A 17,685-nucleotide genomic window follows, 5' to 3' on the forward strand; every position below is an offset into this window, starting at 1 on the left:
GTAGAGATTCTTTGTCACTGTGTGTATTGAATAGCAATAAGTCTCTATAGTGTAGTCGTCTGTCAGTCACTGGGTACCATATGACTGCTCAGTCCTTATAATATACTGTGGAGTGAATTAGATGTGATTATGGGTTAAATTCACCTTTTATAATAACACATTTCCTCAGTATATGGATAGATGTCCACCTGATGATGTCATCTGATAAATGTATAGCACCTTTAATTAGCAGTGTGAATGCCTGCAATTTCTCACTGAGAGTTATTTTGTATATACATGTGTGCCATTTATCAGAGTTAGGTGTTAGGAACTGAGAGAATGGTCCTTGTTTTATGATGACTGTTCTCTACACTCTTCTGAGAATCTGTGGCTGCACCGTTTGATAATACACTGAAGGATAGATTGTTTGTGAGTCTTCTATCAGGTATAATAAAGGGTGGAGGGAAGTATCCTCTCTATGGCCCTTATTCAGATTCGAGCGGTACGGCCCGCGTGCGGCCGTACCGCCGATGTTTTTACTCTGCACATGCGCAGAGGTCAATCTGCGCCTGTGCAGCCCCCTTCGCCGCAGACGTATTTCGTCCGCCGCAAAGGGGGCGTATAGGGGCGTGAGAGGCTTCATGCCCTCATTTCCCTATGTGTACGCCCCGCGTTTCATGGGCGTTCCCATGCAAACGCGGGGCGTACGCATGGTAATGAGGGCATGACGCAACTCATGGGGGCGGAAAGCTGACGTCGCCGGATGTCAGCTTTCAGCCCCCATACAAGCTACCACACGGACGATTGTCCGTGTGGTCTCAGCTTGCGGGAGCTGCCGGGGCGTGCGGACCTGCCTTCGATGGTCGACGACCATCGAATGCAGGGGGCAGCTCCCACCATGGTGGAGGCGTACGCCTCCACCATTTTTATGCGGATCGGCAGCCGTCCGTGTACGGACGGCCGTGGCGATCCGTAGGGTGGGCGGGGATTCGTCTGGTGCGGTCGGAGCCGCATATGCGGCTCGACCGCACCAACCAGAATAAGGGCCTATATTATCAAATTGATACAGTGTATATCAGAGCGCCCACATAGTAATATCCTCTGTTGGATATTACTATGTGGGCGCTCTGATTCTGATTCTCTGATTCTGATTCTCAGAAGAGTGTAGAGAACAGTCATCATAAAACAAGGACCATTCTCTCAGTTCCTAACACCTAACTCTGATAAATGGCACACATGTATATACAAAATAACTCTCAGTGAGAAATTGCAGGCATTCACACTGCTAATTAAAGGTGCTATACATTTATCAGATGACATCATCAGGTGGACATCTATCCATATACTGAGGAAATGTGTTATTATAAAAGGTGAATTTAACCCATAATCACATCTTATTCACTCCACAGTATATTATAAGGACTGAGCAGTCATATGGTACCCAGTGACTGACAGACGACTACACTATAGAGACTTATTGCTATTCAATACACACAGTGACAAAGAATCTCTACCACATAGTAACCTGAGAGACTCCACACCATTGAAGGGATAATTATCACTGATTCCTACTTCTTTCGCGGTACAGCCACTGAGCCAACAAGTCACTTGACCTAAAGACCATAGACACATTGAAGACGGACAGCTCTATTTTAATTTTTGATCACTTTAATGCACTTTTTTCACACTATTTTAATATTTCGCAGTTCTTAACAGTAGAATAAATAAAAGTTAAGTTTTAACATTTTCTTGGGACACCTAAAACAATATAATGAATCTATGCTGATGAAACTTGTATATGTCAGCCCAGTGTGCCCCTTGTAGGAATTCTTTTTTCTTTCATTGCTTGTACATTTATACCAATTCCTGGGAAGCACCTCCCTATATATCGATACCTCTATTTTGGAAGTTAGAATTAATAGGGTGACTGACAAAAACATATGTGACTGTGCGGAATAAACCTTCTCGCTCACATATAATTTTACAGAATACACTTGATAAATGTTACATCAAAGCTAATTAGTTGCCATGGCACACTTCTCCAATGGCAGACTTCTCCACTGCTTCATACATCTGCTCCTTTTTGTGGAATCTATGGGTCAGTGCACATAAACCCATGGTTTACCACATTTTAAAAATGCGGATTAATTGAATAGTTTATGCTTTTCCATATGCAGCAAAGCTCACACTTAATTGAGGCCCCCCCCCCACCCCAACAATTTTACAAATAAGAGCTACAGTACAATGAATTTGAAAATTGCCAGCTTACTGGCATAGTGAGTATGTTAGCCAGTATAATAATTCTAATTTGGTTATATTGACATATACTGTACATATATGATGGCCCACGTTCTGGTGGTAAAGGAACAAACGTACAGGACAAAGTGGATGGTACCTTTGGGCAGTGTGGATCTACAGAGTTGTGTGGTGATTCTCATCTGCATCACATTTTGCTGGACTCAATAGGACCCACCTCATGGAAGAGAGGCACATGTTTTTCCCAGCAGTACAATGGAATAGTAAAGTCACTATAGGGCTTGACAAATACAGTTTTAATTAGATCCCTGGGGCACTCAGGTTTTTGAAGACTATTGGGTTGGTTGAAATAGCATTCAGGTGTACAATACCCAATATACCATGTGCTGTCATAAACAGAGGACAACAGATACAATAGATATTCCCAGCAATAAAAACAATGTGGAACACTGGGTACCCCTTCTGGAGAATGGTGCACACATTTACTGTGATCTGTATAAATGAAGCAGTTCTTACTGTAAAAGTTACTTGTGTTATAGTAAGTTTAATGTGCATTCAGCCTGGTGAACAAGGTACCAAAGTTCTGAGCTGGTTAGTAACCTTTTATATTTTTGACATCTTCATAGTATTGTATGTTTAGTGTGGTCGTTTGCAGCTAATAACTCAATGGGGAAGTTTACAAAGATGGGAGTTCTATTTGGGCTGTTGCTATGGGCAACAAATCAGATGCTATTATATTATCTTTCAGAAGGTGCTAAATACATAAGAAATAGATTCTGATTGGTTGCCCATAGCAACATTGTATGTGAAATAGTAGATGTTCCCCAATTTGCTTACAGCATCCTGTTTCTCTGTCTATGATGTCTGTTTCTAATGTATGCTTGTAAGTATATATCTTACATATGCCTTATTTGCTGGTCAATTCTGTAGGCTTTCCCTCTTCCTCTCCTTGGTAGGGATGGCCATGTGTCATCAAAGATTTCATATCATTGATGTTTTTTTGCTGATTGTATAAACTTTTGCCATTGATAAGGGAGAATCAGAAAGTTTCCAGCCACTGATGTTACAGAACCACCATTGGCAGCTAATTGCCAATTCACTGTCAATGGCAACCATCAATGGTAAACACACCAATGACCATCCCTATTCCAGGGCAAGCTCTCTCTCTCCCTTACTGTCACTCTCCTTCCTGCCTCTGGAGCATTCTGAAAACTGTAGAATTACACACACACACACATGCGGCAAAACATGGCTGCCGGCTTCCAGAATCATCTCCCATAGATATTCAACTATAGTGTGGTATTGCAGATGCATGCTGTACATACTGTAGACCAATAATTTCATAAATCACACACCTCTAGTATCAGATACAAATGTGTCCACTTACACCATGTTGCATAGCAGGGTGTGTGCATACACATGCTACCGCTATGCTATTCACTACAATGGGCATGTGCATTCGCCTGCCCCCACTGAGCGCATACTGTATGCATTGTGCTCCCACTACATAAGCTGCTGTACTAGTCAAAGCTTTAGCAGGACAGATAACAACAATTATCAGTTTTTTTTCTATGACCATTTTTTCATATTAAACAGACCTACTTCTGAAAAATAACATATCTAGGAGCCGATAATGATAAAAACAATATTAATAACCAGTATAATAATTCTCAACAAATCTATATAAAAAGTGTATGGATTTCAGGTGACGTTCAGCTTGGATACAGCGGTACCTACTGGCGTACAGCTAGAGATGTCTTAAAATGGCAAAATTGCACCATGTGATGTGCACACTGCACACACATTGGGCCAGATTCAGTACTTTTGTGTCTCGAACAAGCCATGTTTCTAGGCAAGTGTAATGTTTCTGTGCAGGGTAAATACGGCTGCTTTTGCATGTAGTCAACACATGTCATGTGGTATGTACACGGGACAACTGAAGCCCTGTACTTAGTGATGTAGCTTAGCACAGTGCACAGATCGCTGCACACATGTTATGCATCCGCCATGTGTGCAGACCAGTGTTCTCATAATGAGAGCGCTGGTGGTCTAACTAGATTTATATTGCATGCAGTATAAATCTAGTCAGGCAACAGTGACACGCCGGACTATGCACTGATATGGCTGGAGCTTAAATTCTAAGCGCCCCGTGTGTATACCCTATTAGACTGTTTTATTCTTATACTCTTAGATTTCAGTTTGAACATCCCTACCCAAATCTAACTCTCTCTGCACATGTTACATCTGCCCCACCTGCAGTGCACAATGGTTTTGCCCATTTGCATTCTTTTATGCTTTGCTAACAAAGCTGAATCGGGCACATTGGGCAGTATTCAATTATTTTTCACCAGCATTTCATCCCAGGGATGGTGAGCTGAAATGTGCAAATGAGTTGCTAAACCTGACCATAATGAGCACAATATATGTAAAGATATAGATCAATTGAATATCACCCTATGATCTTCCATAATTAGATGGGAAATTGGGTGCAATATAAAAAATGCATACCACCCATTGGGCAGTATTCAAAGCTCCCGTTTCACTGTTTTTTCCAGTGAATCAGGTTGTTTTCACTCCTTGAGGCGAATCTTTTTCACTGAAAATCTGATTCACCCTATTCAATGTTCACTGTTCGCCGAAATCGAACAGTGAAACATAGAAACATAGAAACATAGAATTTGACGGCAGATAAGAACCACTTAGCCCATCTAGTCTGCCCCTTTTTTTAAACATGTTACCTCAAACCATATTTGATCCTTATTTTTATGTAATGATATCAATATGCTTATCCCAAGCATGTTTAAATTGTACTACTGTATTTGCGTCTACCACCTCTGTTGAGAGGCTATTCCACTTATCTACTACTCTTTCTGTGAAAAAATACTTCCTCACATTTCCCCTGAATCTTCCTCCCTCTAGTTTCAGTGCATGTCCTCGTGTTCTGTTGCTCCTCTTCCTGTGAAGAATGTCTCCCACCTGTACCTTGTTAAAGCCCTTGATATATTTGAAAGTTTCTATCATGTCCCCCCTTTCCCTTCTCTGCTCTAAAGTATACATATTAAGATCTTTTAGTCTTTCCTGGTACGTTTTGTGATGTAGGCCATGCACCATTTTAGTTGCTCTTCTTTGTACAGTCTCTAATGTATTTATATCCTTCTGGAGATATGGCCTCCAAAACTGAACACAATACTCTATGTGAGGTCGTACCAATGACCAGTGGCGTAACTATCGTGTGGCAGCCCCCGCAGCCGCTTGGGGGAGCGGGTCTGTGGTGGGCGCCCGGCACAGGATAGCTACCGCCACTGTATCCAGTCATGTGTCAGCGGCACCCATCACTGACATTAGGCTGCCGCAGCCCGCAGTTATCCCCCTTCACTTATGTGCAGCAGCCAGCAGCGAGGATGCGGACAGCTTGCCTTGTAGCGCTATGTGCCGTCGGGGCGGGAAGCGCAGCTGATTTGAAAAGACCAGCCGGACGCTGGTTGAATTCTCTAAGCTAATCAGCGTCCGGCTGGTTTTTTCAAATCAGCAGCGCTTCCTGCCCCGACGGCAAATAGCGCTACAAGGCAAGCTGTCAGCCGCGTGTGAGTGCTGCCGCTGCTCATAGGCGTGCGCACGGGGGGTGCCGGGGGTGCACAGGCACCTCCTAATGACGGGCACCCCCGCACGATTGCAGCCAGGGCCGACATGGGGGAGGGGAGTCTCCAGTAGCGCAACAATGAGACCCACGCTGGAATTGGTGCTTGATGCGCCGCTTGTCTATTGGAGAAGAATGGACAGAGGAGCGCGGCCAAACGCAGCAGGGAACGGGAAGGCAATGACTGCAGTCTCCGAGTCCCAGCAGCAGAATCCAGTCACCGGTGAATGGTGCCTCGCGCTCCTCCTCCGTCACCAGCACATAGCAGTGGGTTCCCCCCTCCCCGGACACGGCTGCCAGGTACAGTACATGCCACTAGGTGACCGCGCTGCCCACTCACTGACAGGGCTCTGCTTTGTCCTGCTCTTACATATACATCTCCGTTTTTCCCAGCCATGCTCCACACAACCCTATTGTGCCCAGTGTTGCTCCCATTCCCATCCTCACTGTGCCTAGTCTACTCCGATCCCCACTGTGCCCAGTGCTACTGTCATCCCGCTGTGCCCAGTGCTGCTGCCATCCCCACTGTGCCCATTGCCTCTGTCATATAGTTTTCCCACTGTGCCTAGTGCTGCTGCCATCCCCACTGTGCCCATTGCTACTGCCATCTGGCTGTGCCCATTGCTACTACCATCCCCACTGTGCCCAGTGCTTCTGATATCTCTGCTGTTCCTAGTGCTACTCTTATCCCCAATGTTCCCACTGTGCCCAGTGCTGCTGCCATCCCCAGGGTTCCCCACTATGCCCAGTGCTATTCCCTTCCTTTCCAGCTGTGCCGACTGCTTCTCCTATCTCTAGTGTTCCCCGCTGTGTCCCTTGCTTCTCCCATCCTTGGTGTTCCCTGCTGTGTCCCCTACTGCTGCACAGATCCCCAGTGTCCCCCCACTGCTGCACAGATCCCCAGTGTCCCCCCACTGCTGCACAGATCCCCAGTGTCCCCCCACTGCTGCACAGATCCCCAGTGTCCCCTCACTGTGTGCAACTGATACTCAGATCCATATTGTTCCCCACTGTGCCTAAATGCTACAGCAATCAATATTGGTCCCCACTGTGCTTCATTACTACTCTGATCCCTGTTGTTCCCCACCTCTGTGCTCCACTGATAATCTGATCCCCATTGTTCCTCATTACAGTATGTCCCAATATTGTACAGATCTCTATTGTACCTCATAGGCCTGAATTACACCTTTGGGGTTTATCACTACAGCTGCAGCCTCCTTCCCTTTGGGGCCACTGACCGGATGCTGATACTGTCAAGTCAAGTAGTTTCAGTGTGCGGTGTGGAGCATCCGGCCACCGGCACAAAAGGGAAGGAGGCTGCGGCTCCAGGGGGCATCTGACAAGCTCTACCCAGAATTGCAGATTCTGGGAGCTCTTGCATGCAGTACGCACCCTAGCAATGAGCATGAAACTCCCCCTGTCAACAAGCATTTAACCACCCCCTTCCTAGGGAGCATGAAACCCATGTTAAGGAGCATGGAATCCCTGGCAATGTGCATGTAACCCCCAGGCAACCAGATGTAACCCCTGGCAACCTGCATGTAACCATTGGCATCAAGCAAGAAATCCCTGGCATCAAGCATGAAACTCCTAGCAACGAGCACGTAGGTAAGCCGCAGTTGTGTGGCATAATACATAATCGGTATTATGGTGTGTTGTATAATATATAGTGGGCATTACAGTGTGTTGCATAATATGTAATTGGCATTCTGGTGTGAGCGTAATATGTAATAGGCATTACGGTATGGGCCATAGTATGTAATTGTCATCACTGTGTGTGGAGTAATAGGTAATTGGCATTTGTTAAGCTCTGGCATAATGTGTAATGGCCATTACGGTGTGTGGCATTATGTGGAATGGGCATTACTATGTGTAGCATTATGTTGGGTGACATTATATGTAATGGGCATTACTGTGTGTGTCATTATGTGTGATGGCAATTATGATGTTTGGCAGTATGTGTATGAGCATTACTACACGTGGTATTATGTGTAATGGACATTACAGTGTAAATTTTTGCAGCACGCCTTAGGCGCGCACTGTCCCTGTTTCTGGTGTGTGTGTGGGGAGGGGGGGAATGATTCATGATGAAGTGCATATACATAAATAAGTCACCTTCTATTTAGTTTGCATTGATTCCCAATTCCCTCCATTGGTGCACCCACTAAGAAAATGGTCTGCGCACGCCTATGATTTCACTACATATCATCCATATTATGTTTTTTACTTTATTTGCATGTATTATTATACTGAAAGCCGTTTTATATATTGTAGCGAGTACCAATAGATGATGGTAGACACGCCTGATTGGCGCTGTTAAACACACCCAATGGGCGGTGTTATACATGCCCAATATGTGGTGCTAGGCACACCCCTTTGACGGTGCACCCCCTAATAAAATGTGCTGCGCACGCCTATGCCGCTGCTACAGACTCCCAGCAGTCGGCTTGTCACAAGCCTGCGCCGTGGCTCACCAGGACGAGAGGCTCCCGGGGAGCGGGCCAAGCGACAGTCACTAAGCAGCGGCGGGCACCAGGAAGCACCATCAGCGGGACTGCCAGCTGCTGGGTATAAGGTACAGGGTAGCAGTAATTTCACGGCACTGGGAGCTGCTATGCATTACGCCTCCTAAGAATCTGATCCCCCAGCGTGGCTGCACGCATATCAGAATGGAATAAAATTGTCTCCGGCAGAGTAAAGTACACATGCGTTTGCCACTGGCTGCTGCACAGAGGTGAGGGGGGACTGTCGGTCAGACCGTCAGCTCCTGGGGGCAGTGTGCAGCGAGGAGAGGGGCAGCATTTTAGCAGCCAGGCCCGGCATGTCACACCAAGGTGGTCACAGTCTGGACCGGGTGGGGGCACATATAGGCATGTGGTAGGAAGGGACCTGGGGGGGACACAGGGAGGCATGTGGTATGAAGGGACCAGAGGTAATGTGTATAGGGCATTATTGGGGGGGGGGGGGGGCGCCTAAAAATATTTTGGCTTGGGGGAGCAAAATTTATAGTTACGCCACTGCCAATGACCTATACAGTGGCATTATTACTTCTTTCTTTCTACTGCTGATACCTCTCCCTATGCAACCAAGCATCTGACTTGCCTTCTTCATTGCTTTGTTACATTGCCTACCTGCTTTTAAGTCCCCTGAAATAGTGACACCTAGATCCCTCTCTTCCTCAGTAGTTTCCATTATAGTGCCATTTATACTATATTGAGTCTTTGGATTTCTGAGACCCAAGTGCATGATTTTGCATTTTTTGGCATTAAACTGTAGTTGCCATTCTCTTGACCATTTCTCTAATCTGCCTAGATCCTCAATCATTTGTTTTACCCCTCCTGTTGTGTCTACCCTGTTGCATACCTTTGTGTCATCTGCAAAAAAGGCACATTTTACCCTCAATTCCATTTGCAATATCACCAATAAAGATATTAAAAAGCACCGGTCCAAGTACAGATCCCTGGGGTACTCCACTTGTAACCTTTCCCTCCTTTGACTGTACTCCGTTTACTACAACTCTCTGTTTTCTGTCCTGCAACCACGCTTTTATCCATTCAACTATCTTAGAATCCAATCCCAAGCTTTCAAGTTTATTTAACAGTCTGCGATGTGGGACAGTGTCAAAAGCTTTACTAAAGTCTAGATAAGCTACATCTACAGCCCCACCTTGATCTATTACTTTAGTCACCCAGTCAAAAAAGTCAATAAGATTTGTTTGACATGATCTTCCCCCAGTAAACCCATGCTATTTTGGATCCTGTAAATTGCTGGTTTTGAGATATTCTACAACTCTTTGTTTTAAGAGTGTTTCCATCAATTTCCCTACTACTGATGTAAGGCTCACTGGTCGATAGTTGCTTACCTCTTCCTTGCTTCCACTTTTGTGCAGTGGGACTACATTCGCTGTTTTCCAGTCCTCTGGGATTACTCCAGTAGCTAGTGACTGGTTGAATAATTCTGTTATTGGTTTTACCAGCTCCCCTTTAAGCTCTTTTAGTATCCTTGGATGTATCCCATCTGGCCCCATTGATTTATCCACTTTCAGTTTTTTTTTTTTTTTTTTTTTATTCAATAATTTTTATTGATTTTCCGCACACACATAAACCACAAACTACGTTAGATATACTTTACATAGGTGATATGTTACAGTACATAGTATGAACTGCGTATTGCAAGCAGGAATGAGATATAGATTATATTCAGGAGTTGTGGAATATCCCCTCGTCAAGGAGATAAGAACCAAAATGCCCGAGGCGCCAATCGGGCACAGTGAGATATATATAAGCAGGAGAATATAAAACAAAGATTGTTGGTGGATCAAGTTATACAAAAAAGCTTGCAATAGAACAAGAATAGATTTCAATATTATTGAGGAATGAATGTCTAACTGACTTTTTATCTAAGAATCCCCTTTCAAAACAAACCCCCATAACCCCTCAAAGCAAACCTACCACATAACCCCCCACCCTGTACAACCCACCCCCAACTCAGGCGTACTTGGATCCCATAAAGAAACCTACCCCTAACCTATAGGAGAAAGTCAATTAGTGGCCCTTAGCTTCCATGCTAGCTAATTGTGCCAAAAAAAACTAACCTACCCCTCCCATACCACCCACCCTTAATATACTAACTACACTAATGCTAATCTACCCTCACCCACCCACCCAAGTTCTAAAGGATATTTATATATACGGATATCCGACAGGGGCTAAAATGAGACTAATGGCCTTAACAAGGCTGGGAGCGTTACAATGTAAAGTAACGTAGACCTCAGAGTCTAAATTGAATAACGCTTCAAATATTTTAAGTATACATAGGGTATTAAAACAATAGCTTTCAATGTTAGGAAGCATGTAGTAGGTGAAAATTATACATTAAGCAGGATATAAAAGTGCACATCATCAAGGAAAATAGAAAAAGAAACGGGCATCTTGGAATATAGTGTATCATAGAATATTAGGATTTAGGAGATTAGCAAGAACAGCTGCGGCAAACCCAATACTCCCTCTAATAATAGGACATGAAAGTGAAGGAATACCACAACAGGTTTATAGTCATGTGATTATAAACTAAAATATTAGTCCGGCCAGGCCCTCCACCATAGCAGAACCAAGTAGATAGCAGTCTCTTCCCCGGACACCACAGGATGCACACATAGCTGACTGTAGTGTTGGCCGCGTACCCAATACCATATATAAAAGAACTGTAAATTCTGAGGTGAAAGTCCCGAGGTTGTCCCATTCAGCCAAAAACTTGCACGTATGTAAGAGGAGCAATCAAATGAAAGGCGTCGTAGCCTCACATCCATTGGTACAGCTGCATATTGGATCTTTAAATATTCCTCATTAGCAGGAATCAAAAGGCCAGTTATGGTTGCAGGAGACACCTCATCCTGAACAGATGGATCCAGGAGTGGAGCCTCTGCAGATGATATGCAAACCACCAGATTAGGGCTCAAAGGCTCAGCAATCATGTCACCAATTTTATCCGCTGTAATAGTATATAGACCATCTGTAGCAGTAACAGCAGTAGTAGTATATAGCCCATCTGTAGCGGTGACAGCAGTAGTAGAATATAGACCATCTGTAGTGGTGTCAGCAATAGTTGCACGCAGAGCATCCGCAGCGGTAACAGCAGTAGTAGCGTATAGATCATCCGCAGAGGAAACAGCAGTAGTAGCGTATAGACCATCTATAGCGGTGTCAGCAGTAGTAGTAGTATATAGATCACCCGCAGCGGTATTAGCAGTGGTAGTAGTGCATAGATCATCCGTAGCTGTACTAGATAGGGACTCGGTATCTGCTGGCGTATCAGCAAACATGTTGACAAGCCTCTGTGTAGAGGCATATATAGCCTGTAGGAGCAGTTGTGCATCCATATTTCCAGTGAGATGTTTAAAGTGCCGGAAAAACCAGGCCAGCCACTATAAAAGGATACAGAAAAAAAAAAAAAAACAACTGGAGGTGGCTAGCACACCTTCCAGTAATTAGGTATAAGAGGTGGCTGTAGGGAACTTTTGTTATATACTGTAGCAGGATATTCCCTTTAAACAGGGTAAGACTTATAGATGCAGTCTTAAGTTGACAGGAGGGCTGTGAGTGCAGAGAAAGTGAGTAGGGAAATTCAGGAATTCACAGGCCCAAATATTGGAGGATGGTGCCAATACTGGGGAGGCCCTTCAGGCAGTACGTACGACGGTCCTCTCCCTCTTACCTCCGCGTTGCGCAATGGGATATCCCGCCTGCAGGGTGCCAGGAGGTATCACAGCCGGCAGCAGGAACAGGCAATTTGGCTGCGCAGTATGCCTGCGGGACACAGGCTCTGGCCAGGCAGGGAGAACGCACCGCCGGCCGGAACGCGTCCCCACGAGGATGACAGCAGCAGCAGCAAGATGGCGCCCGCGTCTCCACGCCCGGGAGCTGTGCGGCGTCGGACCCTGGATTTCTGCACCTGGCGCTCGTCGGCGATGCCAAAGCTGGTAGGGAGAGTCCAGGCAGCTTTCCCCTCCACCACAGGTCACTTAGCGGGGAAGGGCACAGTCAGGATGGGCACAAAGGATAGTTAATGCAGGGAGCAACAGGAGAAGACGTCTCCCTACATGTCCGCCAAAGCCACGCCCCCCATCTCATCCACTTTCAGTTTTGAGAGTTCTGTGAGGACCTTCTCCTCTGTAAATGAACTTGTCTCTCCCTCAGTTTTCTGACTATACTTGCAACTTAACTGTGGCCCCTTCCCCTCTCTTTCAGCAGTGAATACTGAGCAGAAATAATTATTAATATTATCTGCTATTACATTGTCCCCCTCAAGAAAACTTCCACTCTCTGTCTTCAGTCTAATTATTTCACTTTTTGTTTTTCTCCTTTCACTGATATACCTAAAAAAAGTTTTCCCCCCTTTACCCACTGACTGGGCCATTTTCTCTTCAGCCTGTGCTTTTGCACATCTGATTACCTTCTTAGCCTCCTTCTGTCTAACAAGATACACCTCTTTGTCCTCATTCTTCTGCGTCTGCTTAAATTTCTTAAAGGCCAACTTTTTTGCTTTCACAATACTTGCTACTTCTTTTGCAAACCACAATGGCTTTCTTTTTCTTGTGTTTTTCCTAACTCTTTTGACACAAAGTTCTGTTGCTTTTAGAATTGCACTTTTTAATTTTTCCCACTTATCCTCCACTCCTTCCAAGTTCTTCCACTCTGCCAAAGAATCCCTTACAGAGTTTCCCATCTCTACAAAATCAGCCTTCCTAAAATCTAACACCTTTGTTTTTGTGTGCGATGAGTCAGTCTCTGTCTTTATTTTGAATGCGGCCAGTTCTCTGTTTCATGATCGCTGCAATTCGCTGGTGTATTTCAATGGGGTTTTCACTGTGATTCGCCGAGAGTGTATCCAATGCTAGGATGGAGAACTGCTTTCACCATGATTTTCACTATGATTCACCGTTTTGCATTCGATATCTTTTTAAGGTGAACTGGAAAGTGTTCTTTTAAAATAAAGGTTTTTTTTTAAATGTTATTATGTGAAGGGGCATGCTATTTGAATTCACATTCAAGCACATGAATATATATTTACGTTTATTTTTTATTTTTTACACATTACGCCAGCAGGGGGCGGGGAGCTGCTCATTACATATTCACTGCACACTGGTCCCGCTCATTACATATGCATGACTGGGACCAGCGCGGCGGCTCCCTCCACTGCATCCCCTGCCAGCTCTCCCGGGGGGCAGCTTCTGCAGCTTATGTCCCCAGGAGCCCTCCTTCTCCCCCACAGTGTCCGGCGCAGGCAGGGAGGCTTCCATCTCCCTGCCTTGCGCCATCCCCCTGGCTCCCTGCTGCATTCGCCGGTGGGGATAAAAATCACCGTCAGGGCCAGCGAGCCCCTGCGGCGATGAACAAGTTGAGAGGGAGGGCTGGCAACGAATGCTCCACACATGCTGTGTGCACACAGCCCAGAAATACATAGGATGGTTCTCTTTCTACACTTTTCCACAGGTAAAGGTTCTACAAAAAATCCACATTGAGAGACTTAAGCTTGTTTATTATATAAGGGGTTTTTGGACACTAAAAGATACCTTGATGCGCCTGGCTCCATTTCAAAATATTGTGTGGTACGCCATTTTCTTTGGGTAACCCTCTTGAATCAGAAATAGAAAGATACCTTTATGTGTTTCCATCTGCAACTTCGGATGTGAATAGGGGTACGCCAACATAATATTACTGACCCTACTTTTTAGAACACACTTTTCAAAAAATCTCTACGAAAGATACCTTTATAGGAGTTACTCTACCCAACAACCAGTGAGTGGGGGTACGCTTACTTATCTTCCCTGTTTGAAAAGGGGCCTTATCGAAAGAAACCTTTATGGGATTATATCGTACAATATTTATGTGAATAGACCTCCTATCAAGGAAAAGCAAATGTTTCACAGATATCTGTGTCTTATAGGATAAAGAAGAATATTCTAATTTCAAAGCACCTTAGAACGAGATTATTTTATTTAATTTCACTTGTTCACACAATGTATGTTTTTTCATTTTTTATGATCATATTGGGACACTCATGAAAAAAAAGGACTACACACCTTGAGAAATCTTTTATTCATTTGAAAAAGGATCGATATGCTTACCTTTTATCTATTGGAATACACGGAAGGGAAGTACTTTCCTGTTTGTTTTGAGCACATTGATTTGTTTATCACCAGTCCACACCATTTTATGTATTTAAACTTAGCGCTGTGTACCATATTTGGAACTCAAAACCCTTTTGCTTCTGTTCTACTCTAAGGACCTCTGGTGTAAGTCCGATTGAGTTCCAGAGTCCACTCACAGCTGCTTCAGCGCAAACTTTCAGACAAATTTATTTTTCACTAATAATAAATGCATTTATAAATATTTATTTTGCATATCTTACTTAAATTGTGTAGTTTTTGCTATCAATAGTTTTTATTTGGTACTTGTTTCCTAGCACGGCGCCACCGATTTTGTTTGTATTGATCGGGTCAGAAAAATTGCGCCGATCGCCACTATTGACGCCAACCCGAAGCGTAGCGAGCACAGCGAGCCCACGAGGGGCGGCGGTACACGTCCTCCGACCTTTTCCATACCCCCACTATCCACGTCGGTGTGGAGTTGATGTTACATAGTGTGGCGAGCGCATAACTTCACAGGTATACGCGTCCGCTCGTGTAGTGGCTCCACTAGGAAGCCTGTTGCACGCCTGCACACCAAAATTTGTAATATTTTTTTGAAGGAGGACCCCAATTTTCTTAAGTAGATAGGAGGGGGTGCTGTTCCCAGCAGTCAGGCATATAGTGTTTTGAACAAGAAAGAAGAAAGGGACTGCTTTAGCGGGAGCGCACTGAAAGAATAGAATCATAAAATATAACTTTTAATATATTAGTCATTAATAATCCCAAATTTGCTTATATGGGAGATATATAAGCAAATTTGGGATTATTAATGACTAATATATTAAAAGTTATATTTTATGATTCTATTCTTTCAGTGCGCCCCCCCTAAAGCAGTCCCTTTCTTCTTTCTTGTTCAAAACACTATACGCGTCCGCTCGCCACACTTCGGGCTCGGTGGCTCGCTGCGCTCGCCACACTCTATAGAATCAACTCCACGCCGACGTGGATAGTGGGGGTATGAAAAGGTCGGAGGATGCGTACCGCCGCCCCATATTGGCCCATTTCCCATTGTTCCCTATGTAAAATCGGGTTGATCAACACGATTTTAACTTTAAAAAGTAATTTAACATTATTCTCTATGGGAAAATTGTGTTGATCGCGTCGGTCGCGACGGACCTGATGGACCTGATCAACGCGATTTTCTCATTTAACATTATTCTCTATGGGAAAATCGCGTTGATCGCGTTGGTCGCGTCGCGGGCCATTATTATGGCCCACGATGGACCCGATCAACACGATTTTGTCTTTCACCAGCAAATACACTGGTGATTGACATAAAATCGGGTCCATCGGGTTGATCGCATGCCTTAAGTACCTTAAACTTAAGGCATGCAATCAACCCGATGGGCGCCGTGCTAGGAAACAAGTACCTTTTATTCTTACTACTTTTTTACAATATGCCAGAATCAATAATGTACTGGTAGTACATTTATCTAAACAATGGGAAAGGCTGAGCACAACAGCAAATTTTATAGAAGAAAATGCTTTTACTCCTGTACCTGATTTAGATGTTCATGACTTTTTGGTTTTGTTCTAAAACATAAAACAAATAAGTTTTGACAGAAAATAATTAGAAAACCTTAAGAACATCAAAGTAACATAGTCCCTTCATGTTTTCTTTTTGAAAACATGACACTCATTCAGTAGATAAACTATTGCATAATTTGTAATATTAGGATGTCCATAAACCTTCATTAATGACTTATAGCTGAAGAAAACTGCAGCAAATTTCAGTGAGTATTAAAATGTTTTGTTCATATAATCTTCAAGTTCCACTTGTTTCATGGAATGCCATTCTTTGCTATGGGCCTAATTCAGTAGAGATCACTTATGCTTAGCATATTCGATCCTTTAGAAATGCAAATGCAGGGGGAGGTCTATACCACCCCCTGTCTGTATTAAGAGGAACATTGTAACTATCAGTGGCAGTGTCCCTCTACGACTGCAGCCTGAGTAAATCTAACCTTACACAGGCTTCCTGTTGCAACCCAGCTTGCGAGGTCCCTGCTCCATCCCACCCTATGAACACCTCTACATGACAGTCAGGTTGAGAGATGCGTTTGCAGTTTTACTTTGCAATCACTGTCCTGTGCATATTGTGTTGTTGTAATCTGGTCTTTTCCTGCAAGACCAAACCCCTTGCAATTAGGCCACACCCCTTGTCTATGGTGGGGGTGGGGGGCTGCATTTATTGTGTTCATGCTTGGAGCCAAATTGTCTGAAATAGCTGGGGTTAGCTTAGGAGTTTGGTTTAGGCTATTTTCAGAAAGGGTTTTAGGGTTAGTGTAGCGGTTGGGTTGAGGTATAGAATAGAATAGAATAGAATTCCTTTATTTGTCTCACAATGGAGAAATTTCAGTGTTACAGCAAGGTTCAAGAACAGATAAGAGTAATAGCATAATAATAAGAACACACATAATAAGATAAGATCCAAACAATATAACTCAAGAATCTAGGAACATACAGGTCTTCTTCAGAACATGACAGTTGTACATTCTAATTGCAGCCGGAAGGAACGATCTGCGATATCTCTCCGTTGAGCATCGAGGGTAAAGCAACGTATCACTGAAAGTGCTACACAGATCCTTCAAAACATTTTTGTGCGGGTGTGAAGCATTATCCAATAATGATGTTATCTTGCTGATCATTCTCCTTTCACCCACAATCTCTACCGAATCCAAAGGCATTCCTAGGACAGAACTGGCCTTCCTTACCAGTCTGTTTAGTCTCTTATTGTCGGCTGTTGAAACACTGCTGCCCCAGCAGACCACTCCGTAGAATATGGCCGATGCCACTACACAGTTGAAAAAGGTCTTCAGGAGCGCTCCCTGCACTCCAAAGGACCTCAGTCTCCTCAGCAGATAAAGTCTACTCTGCCCCTTCCTATATAGAGCGGCAGAATTATCAGACCAGTCCAGTTTATTGTTAAGGTGAAAACCTAGGTACTTGTAAGTTCTTACGATCTCAATATCCATTCCCTGAATGCTCAACGGAGTTGGGGGGGGGTATGCTGACGTTTCCTGAAATCAAATACCAGCTCCCTAGTTTTCCTCGTGTTAAGTTGAAGATGGTTCTCCACACACCAGGTAGCAAAGTTCTGCACAAGTTCTCTGTACTCCCTATC

The 17,685-nt window shown here is 44.2% G+C and overlaps 1 protein-coding gene across 4 annotated transcripts in view; it reads left to right on the forward strand.

The window, feature by feature from the left end:
- Nucleotides 1-17,685, forward strand: part of GABRA5 (gamma-aminobutyric acid type A receptor subunit alpha5) — a 176,535-nt gene that overhangs the window by 150,710 nt on the left and 8,140 nt on the right. The gene's annotated exons all lie outside the window — the stretch shown is intronic.

Source organism: Crinia signifera, chromosome 2, assembly GCF_055691185.1.
Source record: "Crinia signifera chromosome 2, ASM5569118v1, whole genome shotgun sequence".
Lineage (NCBI taxonomy): Eukaryota > Metazoa > Chordata > Amphibia > Anura > Myobatrachidae > Crinia > Crinia signifera.